Source organism: Lampetra fluviatilis, chromosome 6, assembly GCF_964198595.1.
Source record: "Lampetra fluviatilis chromosome 6, kcLamFluv1.1, whole genome shotgun sequence".
NCBI classification, from domain to species: Eukaryota; Metazoa; Chordata; class Hyperoartia; order Petromyzontiformes; family Petromyzontidae; genus Lampetra; species Lampetra fluviatilis.
In genome coordinates, this window is record NC_136280.1 from 14,806,709 (window position 1) to 14,822,884 (window position 16,176).

The 16,176-nt window shown below is 50.1% G+C and overlaps 1 protein-coding gene across 1 annotated transcript in view; it reads left to right on the forward strand.

The window, feature by feature from the left end:
• The first annotated feature begins 820 nt into the window (after positions 1-820).
• The window catches only part of LOC144933193 (uncharacterized), a 34,556-nt gene continuing 19,200 nt past the window's right edge, over positions 821-16,176 (forward strand). Inside the window, exon 1 of the mRNA XM_078857827.1 lies at positions 821-1,098. The gene's annotated coding sequence lies outside the window, so the exon portion shown is untranslated. The remainder of the gene's footprint in view (positions 1,099-16,176) is intronic.

Below are 16,176 nucleotides of genomic sequence, written 5' to 3' on the forward strand. Positions count from 1 at the left end.
TTCTTGTTTCATTGTATGTAATGGCAGAGATTAGGGATTAATAAAGTACAACCATAACCACAATCATATGAATAGAAATCTATTGTTTAACAATATATTGGGGGGGGGGGGGGGACGTTTTGAGTATATTTGATGTGTCCTCACAAATATATATTATAATTACGGCCTTGGGTCTCTGTATATCTCTATGAGTCTATTTGCATATCAATGAGTCTCTTACCGTGCGGTCCCATAGTTTGGGTTTACTTTGCGATCCCATAGTTTGGGTTTACTTTGCGATCCCATAGTTTGGGGTTTACTGTGCAATCCCATAGTTTGGGTTTACCGTGCGATCCCATAGTTTTGGGTTTACCGTGCCATCCCATAGTTTGGGTTTACCGTGCGATCCCATAGTTTGGGATTTACCGTGCGATCCCATAGTTTGGGTTTACTATGCAATCCCATAGTTTGGGGGTACTGTGCGATCCCATAGTTTGGGTTTACTGTGCGATCCCTTAGTTTGGGTTTACCGTGCGATCCCATAGTTTGGGGTTTACCGTGCGATCCCATAGTTTGGGGTTTACTGTGCAATCCCATAGTTTGGCTTTACCACGCGGTCCCATTGTTGGTCCCCACAGCGCGTGTTGAATCGCCACCACTTGTGGCATCGCCGTTCGCTTTTGCAGCCGCTGCTGCTGCTGCGTCGCATTCCCCTCCACGCGTAGCGGCAGTGGCTACACAACGAGTGGAGGGGGGGGGATCCCTGGCCCAGCCCACGTGGGTGGGTGGAGCCTCAGGCCCTCTCCACCGCACGTGTTGTGGCGGCCCCTATAAAGGGGAGGAGGGTGAGTGGGAGGCGGCGTAAATAGAGGAGGAGGGGATCAGGAGAAGCGAGAGGACCCACGGGGTGGCCGCGTTTGTGTTCACCTCCACCGTGGTAGCGCGCACGGAGCATCGGGGGTTCTATCGGAGACCCCCCCCCACCCCCGATCTCTCGGCTTGTCTCCGTTGCCGCATGCCCCCTCTCTCTGCACATCATCATCACCACCAGCAGCATCAGCAGCACCACCAGCAGCAGCATCGTCGTCGTCCCACTCGCCCTCGCCGTCCGGTGCTCCGGTAAGCAAGGAGAGAGGGGAAGGCGGTCGCGTCTCTCGCCCCGTGTTTACCGGTGCGTCGCCCACCCCACCAGCCCCCATGTGTGTGTGTGTGTGTTACACACGTGTGTGTGTTACACTGTTGTGTGTGTGTTACACTGTTGTGTGTGTGTTACACACTGGTGTATGTGTGTGTGTGTTACACACTGTTGTGTGTGTGTTACACACGTGTGTGTTACACTGTTGTGTGTGTGTGTGTTACACACTGGTGTGTGTGTGTGTGTTACACACGTGTGTGTTACACTGTTGTGTGTGTGTGTGTTACACACTGGTGTGTGTGTGTGTTACACACGTGTGTGTTACACTGTTGTGTGTGTGTGTGTTGCACACTGGTGTGTGTGCGTGTTGCACACTGGTGTGTGTTGCACACTGGTGTGTGTTACACTGTTGTGTGTGTGTTACACTGTTGTGTGTGTGTTACACACTGGTGTGTGTGTGTGTTACACACGTGTGTGTTACACTGTTGTGTGTGTGTGTGTTGCACACTGGTGTGTGTGTGTTGCACACTGGTGTGTGTGTGTTGCACACTGGTGTGTGTGTGTGTTGCACACTGGTGTGTGTGTGTGTTGCACACTGGTGTGTGTGTGTGTTGCACACTAGTGTGTGTGTGTGTGTGTGTTGCACACTGGTGTGTGTGTGTGTTGCACACTGGTGTGTGTGTGTGTTGCACACTGGTGTGTGTGTGTGTGTGTTGCACACTGGTGTGTGTGTGTGTGTGTTGCACACTGGTGTGTGTGTGTTACACACTGGTGTGTGTGTGTGTGTGTTGCACACTGGTGTGTGTGTGTGTGTGTGTTGCACACTGTGTGTGTGTGTGTGTGTGTGTTACACACTGGTGTGTGTGTGTGTTGCACACTGGTGTGTGTGTGTGTGTGTTGCACACTGGTGTGTGTGTGTGTGTGTGTTACACACTGGTGTGTGTGTGTGTGTGTGTTACACACTGGTGTGTGTGTGTGTGTGTGTTGCACACTGGTGTGTGTGTGTGTGTGTTACACACTGGTGTGTGTGTGTGTTGCACACTGGTGTGTGTGTGTGTGTGTTACACACTGGTGTGTGTGTGTGTGTGTTGCACACTGGTGTGTGTGTGTGTGTGTGTTGCACACTGGTGTGTGTGTGTGTTGCACACTAGTGTGTGTGTGTGTGTTGCACACTGGTGTGTGTGTGTGTTGCACACTGGTGTGTGTGTGTGTTGCACACTGGTGTGTGTGTGTGTGTGTTGCACACTGGTGTGTGTGTGTGTGTGTTGCACACTGGTGTGTGTGTGTTACACACTGGTGTGTGTGTGTGTGTGTTGCACACTGGTGTGTGTGTGTGTGTGTGTTGCACACTGGTGTGTGTGTGTGTGTGTGTTACACACTGGTGTGTGTGTGTGTTGCACACTGGTGTGTGTGTGTGTGTGTGTGTTACACACTGGTGTGTGTGTGTGTGTGTGTTACACACTGGTGTGTGTGTGTGTGTGTGTTACACACTGGTGTGTGTGTGTGTGTGTGTTGCACACTGGTGTGTGTGTGTGTGTGTGTTGCACACTGGTGTGTGTGTGTGTGTGTGTTACACACTGGTGTGTGTGTGTGTGTGTTGCACACTGGTGTGTGTGTGTGTGTGTTGCACACTGGTGTGTGTGTGTGTGTTACACACTGGTGTGTGTGTGTGTGTGTTGCACACTGGTGTGTGTGTGTGTGTGTGTTGCACACTGGTGTGTGTGTGTGTTGCACACTAGTGTGTGTGTGTGTGTGTTGCACACTGGTGTGTGTGTGTGTTGCACACTGGTGTGTGTGTGTGTTGCACACTGGTGTGTGTGTGTGTGTGTTGCACACTGGTGTGTGTGTGTGTGTGTTGCACACTGGTGTGTGTGTGTTACACACTGGTGTGTGTGTGTGTGTGTTGCACACTGGTGTGTGTGTGTGTGTGTTGCACACTGGTGTGTGTGTGTGTGTGTGTTACACACTGGTGTGTGTGTGTGTTGCACACTGGTGTGTGTGTGTGTGTGTGTTACACACTGGTGTGTGTGTGTGTGTGTGTTACACACTGGTGTGTGTGTGTGTGTGTGTTACACACTGGTGTGTGTGTGTGTGTGTGTTACACTGGTGTGTGTGTGTGTGTGTTACACACTGGTGTGTGTGTGTGTGTGTTACACTGGTGTGTGTGTGTGTGTGTTACACACTGGTGTGTGTGTGTGTGTGTGTGTTACACTGGTGTGTGTGTGTGTGTGTTACACTGGTGTGTGTGTGTGTGTGTTACACACTGGTGTGTGTGTGTGTGTGTGTGTTACACTGGTGTGTGTGTGTGTGTGTGTTACACTGGTGTGTGTGTGTGTGTGTGTTACACTGGTGTGTGTGTGTGTGTGTGTTACACTGGTGTGTGTGTGTGTGCGTGTTACACTGGTGTGTGTGTGTGTGTGTGTTACACTGGTGTGTGTGTGTGTGCGTGTTACACTGGTGTGTGTGTGTGTGTGTTACACTGGTGTGTGTGTGTGTGTGTGTTACACTGGTGTGTGTGTGTGTGTGTGTTACACTGGTGTGTGTGTGTGTGTGTGTTACACTGGTGTGTGTGTGTGTGTGTGTTACACTGGTGTGTGTGTGTGTGTGTGTTACACTGGTGTGTGTGTGTGTGTGTTACACTGGTGTGTGTGTGTGTGTGTTACACTGGTGTGTGTGTGTGTGTGTGTTACACTGGTGTGTGTGTGTGTGCGTGTTACACTGGTGTGTGTGTGTGTGTGTTACACTGGTGTGTGTGTGTGTGTGTGTTACACTGGTGTGTGTGTGTGTGTGTGTTACACTGGTGTGTGTGTGTGTGTGTGTTACACTGGTGTGTGTGTGTGTGTGTGTACACTGGTGTGTGTGTGTGTGTGTGTTACACTGGTGTGTGTGTGTGTGTGTGTTACACTGTGTGTGTGTGTGTGTGTGTTACACTGGTGTGTGTGTGTGTGTGTGTGTTACACTGGTGTGTGTGTGTGTGTGTGTGTTACACTGGTGTGTGTGTGTGTGTGTGTTACACTGGTGTGTGTGTGTGTGTGTGTTGCACTGGTGTGTGTGTGTGTGTGTGTTACACTGGTGTGTGTGTGTGTGTGTGTTGCACTGGTGTGTGTGTGTGTGTGTGTTACACTGGTGTGTGTGTGTGTGCGTGTTACACTGGTGTGTGTGTGCGTGTTACACTGGTGTGTGTGTGTGTGTGTGTTGCACTGGTGTGTGTGTGTGTGTGTGTGTTACACTGGTGTGTGTGTGTGTGTGTGTTACACTGGTGTGTGTGTGTGTGTGTGCGTGTTACACTACACTGGGTGTGTGTGTGTGTGCGTGTTACACTGGTGTGTGTGTGTGTGTGTGTTACACTGGTGTGTGTGTGTGTGTGTTACACTGGTGTGTGTGTGTGTGCGTGTTACACTGGTGTGTGTGTGTGTGTGTGTTACACTGGTGTGTGTGTGTGTGTGTTACACTGGTGTGTGTGTGTGTGTGTGTTACACTGGTGTGTGTGTGTGTGTGTGCGTGTTACACTACACTGGGTGTGTGTGTGTGTGCGTGTTACACTGGTGTGTGTGTGTGTGTGTTACACTGGTGTGTGTGTGTGTGTGTGCGTGTTACACTGGTGTGTGTGTGTGTGCGTGTTACACTGGTGTGTGTGTGTGTGTGTGCGTGTTACACTGGTGTGTGTGTGTGTGTGTGCGTGTTACACTACACTGGGTGTGTGTGTGTGTGCGTGTTACACTGGTGTGTGTGTGTGTGTGTGTTACACTGGTGTGTGTGTGTGTGTGTTACACTGGTGTGTGTGTGTGTGCGTGTTACACTACACTGGGTGTGTGTGTGTGTGTGTGTTACACTGGTGTGTGCGTGTGTGTGTGTTACACTGGTGTGTGTGTGTGTGCGTGTTACACTGGTGTGTGTGTGTGTGTTACACTGGTGTGTGTGTGTGTGTGTGTTACACTACACTGGTGTGTGTGTGTGTGTGTGTTACACTGGTGTGTGTGTGTGTGTGTGTGTTACACTGGTGTGTGTGTGTGTGCGTGTTACACTGGTGTGTGTGTGTGTGTGTGTTACACTGGTGTGTGTGTGTGTGCGTGTTACACTGGTGTGTGTGTGTGTGTGTGTGCGTGTTACACTGGTGTGTGTGTGTGTGTGTGTTACACTGGTGTGTGTGTGTGTGTGTGTTACACTGGTGTGTGTGTGTGTGCGTGTTACACTGGTGTGTGTGTGTGTGTGCGTGTTACACTGGTGTGTGTGTGTGTGTGTGTGTTACACTGGTGTGTGTGTGTGTGTGTGTTACACTGGTGTGTGTGTGTGTGTGTGTTACACTGGTGTGTGTGTGTGTGTGTGTTACACTGGTGTGTGTGTGTGTGTGTTACACTGGTGTGTGTGTGTGTGTGTGTTACACTGGTGTGTGTGTGTGTGTGTGTTACACTGGTGTGTGTGTGTGTGCGTGTTACACTGGTGTGTGTGTGTGTGCGTGTTACACTGGTGTGTGTGTGTGTGTTACACTGGTGTGTGTGTGTGTGCGTGTTACACTGGTGTGTGTGTGCGTGTTACACTGGTGTGTGTGTGTGTGTTACACTGGTGTGTGTGTGTGTGCGTGTTACACTGGTGTGTGTGTGTGTGTTACACTGGTGTGTGTGTGTGTGTGTGTTACACTGGTGTGTGTGTGTGTGCGTGTTACACTGGTGTGTGTGTGTGTGTGTGTTACACTGGTGTGTGTGTGTGTGCGTGTTACACTGGTGTGTGTGTGTGTGCGTGTTACACTGGTGTGTGTGTGTGTGTGTGTTACACTGGTGTGTGTGTGTGTGTGTGTTACACTGGTGTGTGTGTGTGTGCGTGTTACACTGGTGTGTGTGTGCGTGTGTGCGTGTTACACTGGTGTGTGTGTGTGTGTGTGTTACACTGGTGTGTGTGTGTGTGCGTGTTACACTGGTGTGTGTGTGTGTGTGTGTTACACTGGTGTGTGTGTGTGTGTGTGTTACACTGGTGTGTGTGTGTGCGTGTTACACTGGTGTGTGTGTGTGTGTGTGTTACACTGGTGTGTGTGTGTGTGTGTTACACTGGTGTGTGTGTGTGTGTGTTACACTGGTGTGTGTGTGTGTGCGTGTTACACTGGTGTGTGTGTGTGTGTGTGTGTTACACTGGTGTGTGTGTGTGTGCGTGTTACACTGGTGTGTGTGTGTGTGCGTGTTACACTGGTGTGTGTGTGTGTGCGTGTTACACTGGTGTGTGTGTGTGTGTGTGTTACACTGGTGTGTGTGTGTGTGTGTGTTACACTGGTGTGTGTGTGTGTGCGTGTTACACTGGTGTGTGTGTGTGTGTGTGTTACACTGGTGTGTGTGTGTGTGTGTGTTACACTGGTGTGTGTGTGTGTGTGTGTGTTACACTGGTGTGTGTGTGTGTGTGTGTTACACTGGGTGTGTATGTGTGTGTGTGTTACACTGGTGTGTGTGTGTGTGTGTGTTACACTGTGTGTGTGTGTGTGTGTGTTACACTGGTGTGTGTGTGTGTGTGTGTTACACTGGTGTGTGTGTGTGTGTGCGTGTTACACTGGTGTGTGTGTGTGTGTGTGTTACACTGGTGTGTGTGTGTGTGCGTGTTACACTGGTGTGTGTGTGTGTGTGTGTTACACTGGTGTGTGTGTGTGTGCGTGTTACACTGGTGTGTGTGTGTGTGTGTGTTACACTGGTGTGTGTGTGTGTGTGTGTTACACTGGTGTGTGTGTGTGTGTGTGTGTTACACTGGTGTGTGTGTGTGTGTGTGTTACACTGGGTGTGTATGTGTGTGTGTGTTACACTGGTGTGTGTGTGTGTGTGTGTTACACTGGTGTGTGTGTGTGTGTGCGTGTTACACTGGTGTGTGTGTGTGTGTGTGTTACACTGGTGTGTGTGTGTGTGCGTGTTACACTGGTGTGTGTGTGTGTTACACTGGTGTGTGTGTGTGTGCGTGTTACACTGGTGTGTGTGTGTGTGTGTTACACTGGTGTGTGTGTGTGTGTGTGTTACACTGGTGTGTGTGTGTGTGTGTGTTACACTGGTGTGTGTGTGTGTGTGTGTGTTACACTGGTGTGTGTGTGTGTGTGTGTTACACTGGTGTGTGTGTGTGTGTGTGTTACACTGGTGTGTGTGTGTGTGTGTGTTACACTGGTGTGTGTGTGTGTGTGTGTTACACTGGTGTGTGTGTGTGTGTGTGCGTGTTACACTGGTGTGTGTGTGTGTGCGTGTTACACTGGTGTGTGTGTGCGTGTTACACTGGTGTGTGTGTGTGTGTGTTACACTGGTGTGTGTGTGTGTGTTACACTGGTGTGTGTGTGTGTGCGTGTTACACTGGTGTGTGTGTGTGTGTGTGTGTTACACTGGTGTGTGTGTGTGTGTGTTACACTGGTGTGTGTGTGTGTGTGCGTGTTACACTGGTGTGTGTGTGTGTGTGTGTTACACTGGTGTGTGTGTGTGTGTGTGTTACACTGGTGTGTGTGTGTGTGTGTGTTACACTGGTGTGTGTGTGTGTGTGTGTTACACTGGTGTGTGTGTGTGCGTGTTACACTGGTGTGTGTGTGTTACACTGGTGTGTGTGTGTGTGTGCGTGTTACACTGGTGTGTGTGTGTGTGCGTGTTACACTGGTGTGTGTGTGTGTGTGCGTGTTACACTGGTGTGTGTGTGTGTGTGTGCGTGTTACACTGGTGTGTGCGTGTTACACTGGTGTGTGTGTGTGTGTGTGCGTGTTACACTGGTGTGTGTGTGTGTGTGTGCGTGTTACACTGGTGTGTGCGTGTTACACTGGTGTGTGTGTGTGTGCGTGTTACACTGGTGTGTGTGTGTGTGTGCGTGTTACACTGGTGTGTGTGTGTGTGTGTGTTACACTGGTGTGTGTGTGTGTGTGTGTTACACTGGTGTGTGTGTGTGTGTGTTACACTGGTGTGTGTGTGTGTGCGTGTTACACTGGTGTGTGTGTGTGTGTGCGTGTTACACTGGTGTGTGTGTGTGTGTGTTACACTGGTGTGTGTGTGTGTGTGTTACACTGGTGTGTGTGTGTGTGTGTGTTACACTGGTGTGTGTGTGTGTGTGTGTTACACTGGTGTGTGTGTGTGTGTGTGTTACACTGGTGTGTGTGTGTGTGTGTGTTACACTGGTGTGTGTGTGTGTGCGTGTTACACTGGTGTGTGTGTGTGTGTGCGTGTTACACTGGTGTGTGTGTGTGTGTGTGCGTGTTACACTGGTGTGTGTGTGTGTGTGTGTTACACTGGTGTGTGTGTGTGTGTGTGTTACACTGGTGTGTGTGTGTGTGCGTGTTACACTGGTGTGTGTGTGTGTGTGTGCGTGTTACACTGGTGTGTGTGTGTGTGTGTGTTACACTGGTGTGTGTGTGTGTGTGCGTGTTACACTGGTGTGTGTGTGTGTGTGCGTGTTACACTGGTGTGTGTGTGTGTGTGTGTTACACTGGTGTGTGTGTGTGTGTGTGTTACACTGGTGTGTGTGTGTGTGCGTGTTACACTACACTGGTGTGTGTGTGTGTGCGTGTTACACTACACTGGTGTGTGTGTGTGTGCGTGTTACACTGGTGTGTGTGTGTGTGTGTTACACTGGTGTGTGTGTGTGTGTGTTACACTGGTGTGTGTGTGTGTGTGCGTGTTACACTACACTGGGTGTGTGTGCGTGTTACACTACACTGGGTGTGTGTGCGTGTGTGCGTGTTACACTACACTGTGTGTGTGTTACACTACACTGGGTGTGTGTGTGTGCGTGATTGGGGAGCGGTGGCGCAGTGGTTAGCGCACTGAGATGCGACCCCAGTTCGAAACCCGCTCACGGACCGCTCACGGCCACCCCCAGTGACGATTATCTGAACCGGTCCTGGGCCTCCCCTAGGTCGACTTGGCCCCAAATGAGTATCTGGTGCGGTTATTATGGGGAGACGAAGGCGGCCGGGCGTGGGGTTGGCCGTGGCAGCCTTCATAGGCGCTCGCTAACAGCACTTGCCCCCTACAGTCTGGTACAGGCTACACGGGGGGGGGGGGGGTGGTCTCTGTGTCGGGGTGTTGTTGTTGTGTAATCGTTGCTGATACAGTGTGCGTGTGTTCGTGGTGGTGTAAAGCATGCCTGTGTTTCGTAGTGTGTGCTGCGTGTGTGTGCTGCGTGTGATGAGTGTTGAAATGTTGGCGTCTATGCTGCTGTTGCTGCTGCTGCACGCTCCTGCGTGTTGTGTGGGGGTGTAGTGTGTGTAGTGTGTGTAGTGAGTGTGTGCTGTGTGGGGGTGTCTTTGTGCTGTGTGGGGGTGTTTTTGTGCTGTGTGTGTGTTGTGTGGGGGTGTAGTGTGTGTAGTGTGTGTGGGGGTGTAGTGTGTGTGGGGGGGTGTAGTGTGTGTGTGCGGTATGTGTGTGTAGTGTGTGTAGTGTGTGTGTGCGCGCGCTGTGTATGCGTGCTCTATAGTGTATGTGCTGTGTGTGTTACATAGTGTATGTGCCGTGTGTATGTGCTGTGTGTGTGTTACATGGTGTATGTGCCGTGTGTGTTACATGGTGTGTGTGCTGTGTGTATGTGCTGTGTGTGTTACATGGTGTGTGTGCTGTGTGTATGTGCTGTGTGTGTTACATGGTGTGTGTGCTGTGTGTGTGTTACATGGTGTATGTGCTGTGTGTGTGTGTGTGTGTTACATGGTGTGTGTGCTGTGTGTGTGTTACATGGTGTGTGTGGTGTGTGTGTATGTGTGTGTGTGTGTGTGTTACATGGTGTGTGTGCTGTGTGTGTGTTACATGGTGTGTGTGGTGTGTGTGTATGTGTGTGTGTGTTACATGGTGTATGTGCTGTGTGTGTATTACATAGTGTATGTGCTGTGTGTGTATTACATAGTGTATGTATGTTACATGGTGTATGTGCTGTGTGTGTGTGATACATGGTGTATGTGCTGTGTGTGTGTGTTACATGGTGTATGTGCTGTGTGTGTGTCACATGGTGTATGTGCTGTGTGTGTGTTACATGGTGTATGTGCTGTGTGTGTGTTACATGGTGTATGTGCTGTGTGTGTGTTACATGGTGTATGTGCTGTGTGTGTGATACATGGTGTATGTGCTGTGTGTGTGTCACATGGTGTATGTGCTGTGTGTGTGTTACATGGTGTATGTGCTGTGTGTGTGTTACATGGTGTATGTGCTGTGTGTGTGTTACATGGTGTATGTGCTGTGTGTGTGTGCTGTGTGTACATTGCACACTATGTCCAACGTTCTGTGTGCAATGTGTGTTGCGGTATGTGCCGTACGTAATTTATATCGTGGGTAGGCAGTGGTGTGTGTGTGTGTGCCCCATGTGTACTATGTATAGTGTGTGCACTATATTAAAGTGAACTATGTGTCGTGTAGTGGCTGTGCTGTGTGGTACGTATGTTGAACTTATTTCGCACCGCACATAAGCCAACCCTGATAATCGGAGGTTCGGGTGTACGTGAATACACGTGCCAAGTGTGTGTGTGTTATGGAGGGATGTCCTTTGTGTGTATGTGTAGTGACATCACGGACACCACTTGTATGTGGGGGCAGTACCGGCCCAAGAGGGGCTGGTGAGCGCTGACTGGCAGCGCTGGATGGCACCACGCTCTGCGTGCAGTGCCGACCCCTACAGGATAGGGTGTGAGAGTGCCGGCCATGGGAATGGGGTTACTAAGGGCCATTGTTGTATATGTCGGGTTATGAAATTTTGATAAAAATTATAAAATTAAATTAAGATTCAAAAAATGCGTAAATCTTGGAAATTATGCTAATTAATGTAGTTATGCGTATAAATCATATCTCAACGCAGGATACAGTTCTTTATAATTAAGATAGTTATGCATGGACTTGGAAAAAAACACTCAAACACTTCTGTGTTAAGCAATTTTAATTCTAAGGAAAAATATGACACTCTAATATGCGAACTTTCATGCTTGGAATTATCCACGGTACCATCGGGGAGATTTCTCTCGGTGAGCAGCACACTTAACCATCAATGCTTTTTTTTCTTTTGCAACCGCCCATATCATTAATTCCACCGCGTAACGAGCATCTCCGGCGACAGGTAGAGTCTTAAAACAGGCATGCAACGATAGTCATACGAAAGGCAATAAGCAAATTATTATATCCCGATGGCAAAAGCATACGTCAATAGATTCGTTGGCAAGATGAAATGTTTTGGAACAATGGTGTGCGAGGGTGTGCGTGTGTTCTTTATGGGAGAGCGTATCTCTGGCTCATCTTCAATTAATTCTTAAGCGAGATTCTATGACAGGAACAGGTTTGACACGATATTCTCTCTCTGTAAATGTGTAGATTCGTGATGAGGATTTCAAGAGTTTAGTTTGCATCGACGAATCTATTGGTCGTATATGCGATTAAAAACAACGAAAGAAAACAAAATTTGAACTAAGGCACTTATAAACGTCGTATTCTAATCACGCGATGAGCCACAATGCCTTCACGGCCAGCTGATGGTCCATGTATTTGATAAGTAATCTTCTGATGATTGGCTAGGGTCGGTTTCATCTGTGTGGGAGAGGTGGATTGTCTCTTTGATATATTCTTGCGTGAGCAGACGCCGGGCGCGTCGTGGGTTTATGTGTGTGGGGGAGAGCGTATCATACGAACGGCTTCGGAGAGGTTCCCTCTCGCTTGGGTGTGGCAGCAGCGGGCCGTCGGCTTTCTCTCTCCGCTGCTAGCTGAGCGGCGTTGGCACGATGTTGTCCTTGAAGTGGCGGTGCTCGTTCGCTCGTGCGCTGGTGGCTGGCACCTTTGTGCTGTATGGCCGTAGCAGCTGTTTGTCTGCAGCTGGATGACGAGTCGGCACGACACTCGCCGTCGTGGTGCGCGATGATTCCGTCGTCGGATAGCGCGCAGCTCATCCGCTGCTGGATGTCTTGGTTCCCAGCGGGTGCTGGTCGATTCTAGAAGGTGGTCGTGGCTAAGGGCGGAGCCAGCCACGCCACGGAGGATATAAGCTGGGTCCCCCAGAGGGACCTGCTGCTGTTGTTCATCCTCAAGAATCTACGTTCTATGTCCTACAGACTCTCCAACACGTGGACCTGGACCCGAGCTGTGGTCTGGTCCGTTGTAGCTAGTTATGGTGTAATTGGTGTAGTTGGCCTGGTGGTCCACCACCATTGGTTGTTATCTGGTAAAGGGGCAGTTACCCCTTTTGTGTTGGTATTAATAAATGTGTTGCCTCCAAAGAGTACGTCTGCGACTCAGTTGAACTCACTACATATGTATGGCTGATGTAGAAGTATAGCAAGAACTAGAATTTCTATAATTTTACATTGAGGTGGTTGAAGAGCCAGATGATTACGTCGGTAGCAGCGGAGCGGTGGTGCATCGCTGCTGCGGTGATGCTACCTCCGTATTCATCAATCGGGCATCAAGTCGTGATGTGGTTCTCTTCTGGGTATCAAGTATCTGCTGCTGCCATGCTTTGTAAGGACGTCATTCAGCGGTTGTGGCCCATAAGCTTTTGGGGGAAGATGGTGCACCAGCGATTTGCGTTGTATCTTTCGCAAGGTGCTTGCGACTTCTTCTTGTGAACTTCCATTTGGCTTTCCAAGCTTTCATCATCAGGGTGAAAGTTGCATTGTTGAAGGTTCGGTGCACGCATCCCAAGTGGCATTGCGCCGACGTCGAGCAGAGCGGTGAGGGACGTCGTTGAGGACCCTGGTGGATGTGGGGACACGTGTTTTCCAAGACTGGCTGGACTGAGTTCGCACGTCCGTGCCTTTTGTGGTGAGCGGCGCATGTCAGCAGCGCACGCGTACAGCAGCTCTGTCAGTCCGCCATTTGGATGAGGGCCTCCCCACGCTGTGCGGGAAGATTGACCGTACTTCACCTTGCCGGTCAGTTGCCGGTTTTTGTGAAGGCTGAGAACTCACGGTGTGAGCAAATAACCCAGAGTGCTGCGCCAGTCATCTCAGTCGGTCGACCCGTGGCACCTGGGTCTGCCCCGTGACCTCCTGCCAGCGGGCGTTCGACACTTCACGTGGCCTCAACGTGCACACAGCCTGGCCCAATCGTCGTGGTGACGTCACCGCCACTTAGTGGCGAATGGCGGTTGCGCTACGAACCGAGGGACCCGAGTTGGATTGCCAATCGTGGCCAGCACCAGTGACGGTTATCTGAACTGGTGCTAGGCCTCCCCTAGGTCGACTCTGCATCAAACGAGTACCTGGTGCGGTGTGTAAAAACATCGCCACTGGGGTGACAAAGGTGGTCGGGCGTGGTGCTGGCCACTCACTCCCGCGTGTGCCGTGCCGGCCTTCATAGGTGCTCGGTAACAGCACTTGCCTCAACAGTCTGTTAAGGCTATAAAGTGGGGGGTCTTTGTCTCTGCTTCAGATGATGTTTGTCATATTATCTCCGTGCTGGATGTCGCGTCAACACAATTGACTCTGCGTCACAGAGCGTGCAGCGACGAGGCGTGTTCCTTGTGTGACTAGAAAGAGGACCCACGCACGCATTACAGGAGAACACAATGCAGGTAAATGACACCATTCAAACTGTCAAGAACCACAGTACCTCGCTGATCTCGTCAAGGAGCATAAACCATCACGCGTACTCCGGTCATCCTCGCAGCGGCGGCTTTGGCTAACCATCGAATGAAGACGGTCACCGCATCGCGCGCTTTTGGATGCGCTTTTGCGGCCGTCTGGAATGCTTTTCCTTCCAATACTAGGAAGCCACTGGAGCTATGCACTTTTAAATCTTCTAGATTGACAAACTAATTTATTTAGAATTGTTTTTTGTGCTTAGTTTGTCTCTCCCCCCCCCCCCCCCCCCGTACGTCCGGTGCAAAAGAGGTGCAACGTACATACAACAAGAGTAAGCAGGACACATCACTAAAGGGAATCGTGGCTGATGGTCAAAAATGATGACGGCACAGCCGCCAAGGAACGGAACTGATCCGAGAGCACGCCTAACGAGGAGGAGACTTAGTGGTGAAATCGGCTTTACGTCTAGGAGCCAGGCGGCTTATTACATTCGCAGGATCGTGAGAGATAGCAGCAGTTTGGGGAAGCCTTCATCCAGCAGTGACGGTGACTAACAATGATAAATATTGGCGGGTGTGTTGGAGATGTTAAATACCTCACCTGGCATGCAATAGGTTGTGGGTTCGATCCTGACCCTGACGCCTGTATATTTGGAGTTTGCATGTTCCTCCGCGTCGTCGCGTGGAATTATCTCCGGTTTTTCCCTCCATATTTATAATCAACTAGATTTACTACCCGGCTTCGCCCGAGACTTGGATTCTTGTCTTGGATTAATACGCAGAGGGTTGGGGGGGGGGCGTGACGTCAGCAGGCACACTGCGTAATGCTTCCGCATGCGGGTGACATCACGTCACCGCTCGCTTGCCGTGCAAAATATATCCATAATTGCACCCCCCCCCCCCCCCCCCCAAAAAAATACAAAAGTCTATTTTTATACTTTTTGCATTGTGTACAATCTAAAAACTACCCACATGGCAAATTTCAAGTTTGTTGCATGTCGGGAAGTACGGTAAACATTTCAAACAGATGCACATAATCACAAATTTCCCTTATATATAGATGTGCTTTTAGAGTAGAGTATTTGGCTGCTATAAATTTCCACATAAACCACTTCGTTGAGCTATCATTGTGGCCAGGTCGCTTCTGAAATAGAGCGATAAAGCTCGGTGAGCCTTTCCTGGTAAAATAGAAAAATTGTAAATAATAAAAATAAGATACTGGGTGGCCACCTTGGCGATTGACTCCCGTTTTCCCAAATCTCAATTCCTTCAACGGCAGCGGGTCCTGTTGATGCTCCTTGAAATGTGCACGACCCTTAACTTTCTCAACACTTGGGAACATTTCCACCATTGTTGATTTTTTTTTTCTTTCTCGTAAGTATTGTCGCTCGCGTTTCGCTCAACTTGAGCCGTGAGAGTCTGGGATGGGAGACAGCCAGGCAAGCAAGGGAGGGATGATGCCCACTGCACGATGATGCGTTGAGGATAACATTTTGGAGCATTCTCGACCTCTTTTCCTATGGCATTTAAACTCCACGTGGAAGGTGGCGGGACCGATGTTCTCTGCCATGCCTGACTGTGCCCCCATGTGCTCATCACGGTCGCACACACAATGGCGGAGGCGTCGGTGGGTTTAATGCACGTGATCTAGCTTTGGCTCTTAGATTGTTTCTTCTGCTACGTAGACGTTGTGACGGGTCGCCACTTCGACGCTGCAATGAACTGCCCTGGTTCATGGTAAATTGTAGCTCCTATTAGTTTCTACACTCGAGGCGCTAGCGACGCACTGTTTGTAAACAAGACGCAAAAGGCACGCAGCCCCCTGCACATTATGCAATTAGCCATCGGCATTTACGGAGGAAGTTAACTGTGACCTCGTGTCTCAGATCGTCATCAAAATACAATTGGGCAAACATGACTGACCGCCCTGGTGGCGGCAGTGATGCAGGGAGAGACACACTGTGGACCCGTTTCGTTCTCATTCGGAGTCGTCGCCAGAGTGTAGTCACTAATGCTTGCTTCTGCAAAGTCTCCCTCCCCACGGCTACTAGAATCGATGGTAATCGGGGTAAATGGATACCCCGGTTCTCACCCCTGTTGTTGGGTGACCGTGGCAAGGCAGAAACTTCAGTGGAATGGTGGCGGAGAACCGTGTTCATCTCCGTTTGGCGGCTGCGTGCCGGTGGTGCAAATTCCACATTCCTATGGTGCGGGCCAATTTCCATATGGCAGACCCGCATGCCTAGTATGGTTGACTACGTACGGTGTGAAAGAAGTTCAACAATACAAACATACAGCCATTATTGACTTCCACAGAAAGTGTGACGTGAATCGACTCGGGAGGGATGATAATGAGCTGATTCGACTCTCGGCTACAATTGTTTCGTAACCAACCAACCGATGGTGACTTGAGAGCCGTTCTTGCCACAAAGCGGCACGCACTTTAGCGACTCCAAAGGGCTGGTGATGATGATGATAACGGTGGACCGAGTTGACCTCGCACTGGGTACATAGCTCACAAGCACCCAATTTGACGTGCGGGTCCCCGAGTGCTCTGACAACATCAAGTGGTGACCACATGGGGA